This window comes from Acanthopagrus latus, chromosome 13 (genome assembly GCF_904848185.1).
Source record: "Acanthopagrus latus isolate v.2019 chromosome 13, fAcaLat1.1, whole genome shotgun sequence".
In the NCBI taxonomy this organism is placed as follows: Eukaryota; Metazoa; Chordata; class Actinopteri; order Spariformes; family Sparidae; genus Acanthopagrus; species Acanthopagrus latus.
In genome coordinates, this window is record NC_051051.1 from 1567745 (window position 1) to 1576761 (window position 9017).

General features: G+C 42.2%; 1 long non-coding RNA gene across 1 annotated transcript; it reads left to right on the forward strand.

The window, feature by feature from the left end:
• Positions 1-2666: 2666 nt before the first annotated feature.
• LOC119031628 lies at positions 2667-8001 on the forward strand. Its single transcript, XR_005078658.1, has 3 exons — positions 2667-2880; positions 4114-4453; positions 5982-8001. It is a non-coding gene; the product is annotated as an uncharacterized LOC119031628 (long non-coding RNA).
• The last annotated feature ends 1016 nt before the right edge of the window (positions 8002-9017 follow it).

A 9017-nucleotide genomic window follows, 5' to 3' on the forward strand; every position in this document is an offset into this window, starting at 1 on the left:
GCTCCGAAGTGATTAACTGTGGTTCAAGTCGGCATTTGTGAGCGTGACACCACTGGATTTATGCAAATTTACAGCCGAGTATCTTTGGGGTTGTTTAAAGCCAAAACATAATCTTTTTGCTAACCTAACTAAGTTGTTTGTGTGCCTGAACCTGACCAGAGCAGAAGCACAGCGTTGTGATCAGAGACAAAGTGAAAATTTAACCTGGACAAATCTAAAGTTGCAACATAAAGAAACATAAAGCTTTAACATATCTGCGGTTTTGCAGAGGAGTACTTTGCCAGCATTTGCTCTGCTGACTGGATTGTAAAATGTTCAGGGAACATGTTCAAGTAATGTATAAAAGTTACGTTTAGTCACATTTGCCAGCTTCCTTCCTGAATATGTTTATATATGCATATTTAGAAATCTTAAAAGAGGAATGTTACCTATTGTATCTTACAACGTTCTTATGTGTAACAACTATTACACACACATAATAAATACACAGATTAATTGCAAAAAAGTAATGAATGAATAAATAAACAACAGACAATAAGAACAAGCTCAAAGCTATTTTATGCAAATGAGTTTTAAAGACAACACTGAGATTGCCTCTGTGAGGAACATTACGTTACACTCTAATAGAAGGCCGATGAGCCGACTAAGAGCAAATGTCACCACCGAACAAAGGCAACAAACAAACCAAGGACAAAAGTCAGCCAATAACACATGAAATAATTTAATTCCAAAGTGAAAACAACTAGAGCCAGCACAAACAGCCAGCAGACACCAAGACTATCCAAACAGTTCAATTATACAGCCTGCAGCAGTGTTAGCTTATTTCCAATTTCCACTGCCAAGCACACCAACAGAAACATGAACGGAGCCAAGGCATCGATTCACAATGTGCACAACAGGATGAGCACCGACTCTGACAGCAGCTTGGTGAACAGAAGCAGCGGCCCCTCACAACTCAGCGAAGAATAAACTCTTTGTCACTGCTGTCCCAAACTGCCCCCAGCAGCACAGGAACCCTTCGCTGCACGCCGCTCTAACAGGCCGACAGCTGATATGACCGACATAGTTGTGGAGCACGAGTGAGAGAAGCCGTCCTGAAGCAGCGCCACCAGACTGTTGGCAGACGAGCCTGCGTTTGAAATGCAACAAGTATCCAGTAGCAGACGCGGCCTGGAAAGGACTCGTGTGGCAGCAGCGCAGCGCGGCAGAGCAAAGGACTGACGGGCGTTAACATCTTAAATAGCTCGCCAAATAGTAAAGGGTACATTGGATAGATGTTAAAAGTATAGGATGTCATGTGTGAGTGTATCGGTGCAGTGAACTTGTTCACTTCAACCCTGAACCTCCCTCCATTCATGCTCATTCTTATACAAAACTCCAGTAAACAAGCACAATAACAGCGAGTTGTCAGAGCTGCAGTGTGGCGACCGTCCACCATCCCGGCACCCCGAGACGTGTAATAACCCACCTTGATCTTAGAGAGGCAGTCGTTCTCCGCTCTGGATCAACAGTGGATCATCAGTGCCTCAACAATTAGAGCACAATGATCTAATTTGCTGTTAAGCTGTGCATCATGCTTGCATGGCTGAGGACAGAGACAGGCACTGCCTGTACAGTACTGTGAGGAGAGAGTGCTGACAGAGACGGTGCTAATGATGAGGAAGTAAAACAGTCGGATGATTATTATGAGCTTTTGTGGATTAAGCTGAATATTAAGAGGAAGTTCAACACTAAACAGTTGTAGATCTGATCTAATGTTACCTCATTTGTTAGATCGAGATGGTCGTAGTAAATGTTTTCTCACGTTAATGTCACCTATAGTGCCTGTATTTGAAACACATGCATACTTTATGTGGTACTGTATGTATTTAAGCTCTAAGAGGAAGAGGAACTGCACAGCTACATTCATGATTATTAATAATTGATAATTAGTTTTCAATAATATCAGTTTCAGGTGATTCTAAAGACAGTTGATGGTTGACGGATCAGCAACACGGAACATCGGGCTGATCCGAGCAGGAAGTTGTGTTTTTATAAACGTCCGCTGTTGGTTTGTCAGCAGGAATTTACAAAAACTGCTGTACTGAATGAAGACGGTCTCGGGCCAGAAGAGACCTAACATTTGATGTGCAGGAGCTGTGTCCTTACTGCAGGGTTCTGATCCGACCTGTGGCCATTTACTGCATGTCATCCCCTCTCTCATTCCATCTCCTGCCACTTCACTGGGCTGTCCTGTCGATTAGAGCCATGGAAATGACAAAAATGTGTATTGCCATTTACCAGAGCCAAAAATTACATCTTTAAATTGCTTCTTTTGTCCAACCAACAGTCCCAAAACCCAAAGAGTCTTTACTAGAACAGCAGAGAACATGCAAGAAGCTGAAAGCAGCAAATGTTAAACAGTTTTACATGAGAAATGGTTAAACCATCATTAAAATAGTTGGCAAAAATGTTATTTGACAGCCTGATTGATTAGTCAACCAATCACTGTAGGTCTGTGAACAGAAAGACCAAGAGCCCACTGACATTATATGAACTCCTTGGGAAATAAAAGTAATCTAAGGGGAAGTAATATGAGTAAATAATTAACCTCCCGTGGGGAAGCTATCAGTCCCTCTAGGACGCACACAGTTGTATACATTCCCTTATAGTGTGTCACAGACAGGAATAACAGCAGCACATCAATGATTGAAGAGTTTAGAGATGCCGGGCCGTCCTGGTTCTGCTACTTTTCAGTCTTTTAAAGTCTGTAACGATGGTTCGCAGGTAGGGAGAATATCGTTACCCTTTTCTCTTGAGTCTAATGGTGAAGATGTCTGCAGGGGATGGAAGCTCCTGGCACGTGACTTCTGTCTGTTCTGTGTCACAGTTTTCTTGCTGGTAAGTAAATGTGCTTGACTTTCTGGTTGTATCAGTATTCCACTCTGTTTCCTTCAAAACCATTTCACTGTGTTGTTGCAACCAATAATGTGTTACACTGACGGTTAACCACACAGTTTAACAGATCTGGAACCACGTCAGTAAAAAGTGTCTGTAAAACGGTTGAATGTGTGGGTTACAGTCGTGTCACCAACAACAACTGACACCATTAGCACATTACTTGCTAAGATCCTGACGAGCATGTAACGTGCTGAACAGGAAGTATAATTAGTTTGTATTTTAGTACATTATGATACTCACTAAACACCAGGCGTTTATTCAGCGCTGTCTCTCCTCATTAATTAGTGACCTTGCACAGTCTCTCACACGTTGAGTGGAATGCAGGGAGAAGAATAACTCACTGTGGGACGAACGCGGTGCAATCTGCTCAATAACAAAGGCTTTTTATTTGTATTATCGAGCTAACGGTGTCAATAGAGAGCAGATCTGTTGCTATATGTTGCTCAGTATCTATATGTTATATAGATACTGAGTAATATACATTTTGTGTTCGCAAATTCCTGGACCAGCAGCACACAGAGCAGACAGATTACACATAGAAGTCAACTCATCACAGAACTCAACTGATTTCATAAAGTCTATTAAAGGAGACACATTACACCTTATTTTAGGTTGGTACTAGAATAGATTTACATGCTGTGATGCTCATACTGCCCAGTCCTGCAGCTCTGTGTTCCCTCTCTATCTGAAACTCTCTGTTTCAGCTCCTGTCTCTTTAAGGCAACCACTCCTGTATACCCAGTCTGCTCTGATTGGTCAGCTCACACATGCCTGAGCCAGATGACAACAACAGAGCAGCTGTGCAAAATCAATACTTATGTGCCAAACTAGCCGCTAGGCATACATTACGCAAATATGTGACACACATGTAGTGTGATATCACAAAGTCACAGAATCAAATGCGAGTCTACAGATGAAGTCTGTTTACATTTCTCTATGAGGTTTCCTGATGTTAAAAATAGGATATTTTTAAGTGTGAATATGTAGCCAGCGCAGGTGTGAAGGTTATTTAGTTAAATGATATCTACCGGATATGACAGTGGCAGGTGTGAAGTGGTCCCCATGATGTGCCAACAAGATAAACCAGGCTCTGAGTTTAGGACCCCAGAGCAATGACTGATATGATAAGGAATGAAATATTGTTATCAGCTAAATGACAAAATGTTGTTGCAGCAGGTGAGACTGTACCGGCTCCCTGCTGAGCCTCTGCATTCACTTCTGTACAGCCGTCATGGGACGTCTGTCCAAGAAGAACACCAGCTACACCGCTCACAGATGCTTCAGTCTAAGTTGCATTTTCTGCATTATTCAAAACTCACAAGCATGTTTTTGTTGCCATAAGCTGTTTTAGCCCATTTCGGTTTGCTTGTTTGTTGTTTTGTTGGTTTGTCAGCAGGATTGCACAATGACTAAAGAGCGGAGTTTGATGGACTTTGGATGGAGGAGGATGAGTCTCAGCCCAGAACAGACTGCATCAGCTTTGAGTGCAGATCAGGAATTTGTCTTTAACCATGTGAGATATGACGTTCTCAGAAATAATTCACGACTCTTGATTAAAGAATTGGATGTTTTTGGGTGTCTGGAATCTACAATTAAACGCAGATTGAAAATAAAAAAATCTAAATAATTTAACATGTTTTTTTTTGGTGTTGGTTGAGGCTGAATTGAAAACATCACCGCGCAGGAATTGAAGGGGACGGCTGGGTCCTGGAGTTATGTTCCGTCTTTTTCCTGTCTGCCTGCCATGTGCCTTCATCCAGCGAGTTTGTTGCCGGCCGTTTTATGAATAATTAAAGCCACAAGGTTATACGAGGCCCTGTCAGGATTTTTTTCTTCTGCTTGAGCTCCTCCCTTTTAGTTGCAATAAGGTCCATGGATCCCTGTGCAGCTCTCTGACATGCTGCCAATTACTTCCAGGGTCCTGGAGAGAAGCGGGAGTGGCTCAAACTGCTGCTGCTGCTGCATGTGCTACTTTTAACTACCTAGCCGATGACTCATAATTATGCTGTTATCTGACCTCACCGAGCAGCATAGAATTAATCAGACTGCTAATTGATGGACAGGCTGTGACAAAAAATAATTCATCGAGAGGATAAAAAGCTTTTGAATTTTGATGCTTCACACAATTTCTGTACTTGCAGAGCAGATGAATTATATTGCCTGTTCTTGACATTAATTCAGGGTGATATGCACCAACACTGTAATGAGTGTGATGTATGTTCTGATGCACTGGCACGTTAAAATGTATCATGGACTGCTTCTAACTTCAGAAGCTTAAGCGATTGTGCACCGGCGGTGAGTTGTGCCAGGACACATATTTAGCTGCTGCATGTATCTGAGATTTTGATCGTTCAGCTGTAATGGTATGGGGCTGTTACATAATTTACAGAGAAACACAACCCTGTCTATAAATAGGGTGCAATAGCTTCCATTAATAAATAAATAGGCACGATGATTAAGTAAATTTATATTTTATTATGTGGAGTAGTGCAAGAAAAGAGCAGCGCAGGCCTGAACATCTGTGGCTTGTGAAGATAAAACAGATGAGATATTTTATGGTAGTCTGTTATCAACACATTTCTCACACTGATCCAAACATGTGACTAAAAGTTTGGGAGAAAAACAGGAATGTGAAGGATGAGTCACATTTCCACTAATGAAAGCACAAATATGGAACGATGTCAGCTGAGTCGCTGCTCGCTGTGGTAAGCTCATGTTCTGAATTATTATGCTTATGTCATGCATATTGAATAAGAAGCAAGTCCATATGGGTCTCCAGCCTCTGCACACAATTTCACTGCCCAAAGTGTGCAGTAAAATCCCTTTATAAGTCATTCAGGCAGATTAATGAGAGGTTAAGCGGAAAATACTGTCAAACATTTTGCAGTGACGGGGGAATTATTCTCATTCATGCAGAACAGTCAGCGTTATACATGTTAAAGATAAATAGTTCCGGGTAAAGCTATTACATATTAATACAGCTAAATTACACAAATTATTATGTAATACTGAGCTTAAATTATTCCTTTGTCATCCACCAGATGCTGCTTGGCTGACTCAGCATCAGCTCACTGCACACGGCGCTCCAGCTCCTCCTTATTCTTTCCTCTGTTTGGGTGTCAGTCATGTCTAAGGAGTAAATAATGATCCATTCAAAATCTGTTCACGGTCACTTCGAAATTCTTCCCTCATCCTCTGTGAAAACCTCTTGTGAAGAGGAGAGCTCTTTCACACATTCACAAACACAGAGGATCCATAAAGACATCCGATGAAGAATCAAAAGTAGGCAGCAGAGATGTTGGTTTGGGAATCGACAGGAGGAGTGAAGTGTCTCTTCCCCGAAGCTGAAGTAGGTGGTTCCAGACGGCATGCGGAGTTGAAAAAGAAAGTGCTTTCAAAGAGTGGAGAGGCGTCTCGGGAGCGACGACGCTTTTATTTCTCCCTCAGAAGGCAGAGTGAGCACCTGAAGACGTGTCCGGGCCAACACATCTGTGTGCTGATGTTGTCGCTGTGCTCGTCTGCTTTGTCCACTCAGAACTTAAGACTTGATTCATCAGTCAGATAATCCTTTCCAAACTAAATACAGCCTTAAAAGCATTTTTTAAAAATTCATTTTCCTGTTTGTTTTTGTGGTAAGTCATCAGTAATATAATATGTTGTGTGCAACAGGCTTTATATTCTCTTCCCAATTGTACATCATTGGTGTTGTGTTTTGAATTAAAGTGGCTCTATGTCACATTTTGCAGCGGTTTATGTGTGTTAATCACTTTTTTATCAGCCATATGTGAATAAATTGTAACAGGATGTGAAAAATTAGAACCTTCCCGTCTCTCCCGGTTGCCTTTACAAGCCTGTGGACGACTTGCCCTCAGATGTTAAACGGCGTGTGAATGACGGATGTCTTTGTAAGACGTTTTCCTCAACAGTCCAAAGGATGTAACGTTATCCACATTTGTCCAGTGCCTCTCTCCGCTCTGCTAACACAGATCAGCGGGAGCTAACGTTAGTTTAGAAATGGAGCCTGCTAACATATACTAGTGCCAGGATACTTAATGTTTCCACTGCGATGCTGAGAGAATTATCATGGCGCTGCTGTGAAACCCTGTGTGTTGGTCCTTCTGAGGCCACATGGTAGGAAAACATGTGTAAAGGCAACAGCACTGCCACTTCAGACTATATTCCATTTAAACGTCCCAGCCATGCCAGTGAGTCATAATGACAGGGCCCTGAAACACCTTAACTAAATGCAGCCATCGATAAAATTATTAGCCACAAGTCTGTTTGTTCCTGTCAGGACACATCACACACTGCCTGCTGTGAAAAATGCTTCCAGGAAACATCCACTCTGCAGTCTGATGTGCTCTAAACTGTGATGAATGAATCTGCAGAGAAAACAGCTGCACTGTTTCTTCGCTTGTCAGTTCAGAAATATAATCCGTCTTATCAAATTTTTTTCCCTCCACATTTCACATACGCAGGGTTTTTGTTCTGAAGCCTCCATGTTGTGCAGGGTGCAGCTGAAGTCGTGCTGCATTCCAGGCGACTCGCAACTCCAACATTTCCAACCTCCTGCTTGGAAAAAGTACGACTGAGCACCACTTGAAGTTGGAAATCCTACTTGTAAACTCATTTTTGTAGGTGACGTATGGGTGAGTGGAATATTAACATACATTTCCAAATATAAAAGTGCCATAAAATTACATCTAAAATGGCGTCTGTTCCTCCGTGCAACGGGGCTACACAAGGTTTCTTGTTGAGTGTTGGCGTGGTCGGAAGTCGGAAAATTTCAACTAATTCCGACCTCCAGCTGTGACTGGAACGCACCAGTGGAGCAACATGACGGCAGGCTCAGGCGACCGCACGCTGATGATCTGAAATCAATGTCGCCTGACCGTTGTGTGGTAAACCGCTGTCGTGTTGCACATACAGCAACGCTCAGAGGCTTCACGTGTCACGTGCATTTTTGCGTCTTTTCACATGTTTAGTTTATGCACATATTTGTTTTTGCACTTGAATAAGATCAACAGCATTAAAATAATCTGAAGAGCTGCACAGAAACACAGAAACACACAGACATACTGTTTGTACAAAGCAGCACGTACGTAACATTTAATGCTTGTACAGCAGTATGTGCACAGACACACAGACACACACAGACACACACACACACACAGGTTCTCTCATCTGGACCCTGCTGATCGTCCCTTGCAGTGTTTGCATTAGTTCATTGAGTTCTGAATCAACTGTTAGAAGAGTCCGCAGTGCAATGAGGGGGGACAATTAGCCTAATGAGGTGCAGGAGCAAATCACACTCAGTGCTGTGCTAACAGTTGCTCAGTGAATATTCATGTGCTGTTGGCTTTGCAGATGCATTAAAAGGCGGCGCTGCGTTGCTGAATACCAATCGTTACATTTCCACCTGTCGCTCGTCTGCTCGCTCACTGAAGATAACATCCTAATCAGCCTCATGGCTGCGAGGCTTTCTACACAGGCCGCATCTATTATTCCACCCAGCTGCATCTGTGGCTGCCCGCCAGTAAACACAGAGACACCTTCTCACCTTTTACAAAACAGTTAAGACAGGACAGATTTCACCATGAATGCATCACTCCTGTTATTTTTTAAAAGTCAAATCCCTCAATGTGTCTTATTTTTTATGTATTCTGTAGCATTAAAGTTTGGAAATATTAGACAATCTCAATTAAAATGTCTGAGAATTTTGGCACAGTGTTGTTTTTTGTTAAAGGTATTTGAGTCTCATTCACCAGCTCATCAAAAACTGAGGCTCTGGGATTATGGGACGGGAAAGCGTCAGATCAGAAGTGACCTATGGTACTACAAGCTCCCAAAGTCACAAATATTCCATCAAACACGTTGTGGACTTTAACACAAGTTAGCAACTGTTTCAGCCTCCACAAAGAGCTTTATGTTTTTGTTAATTCTGGCAGTAGATGTTTTTTTGTTTTTTTTTTGGAGGCTAAAAATACAAAACTTCTATCTGGAAACAGGACTGACAGTCTCATCATGTCGGGACTGTGGAATGGAAATCTAGACAGTTTGTTAAATGAGACTGAAAA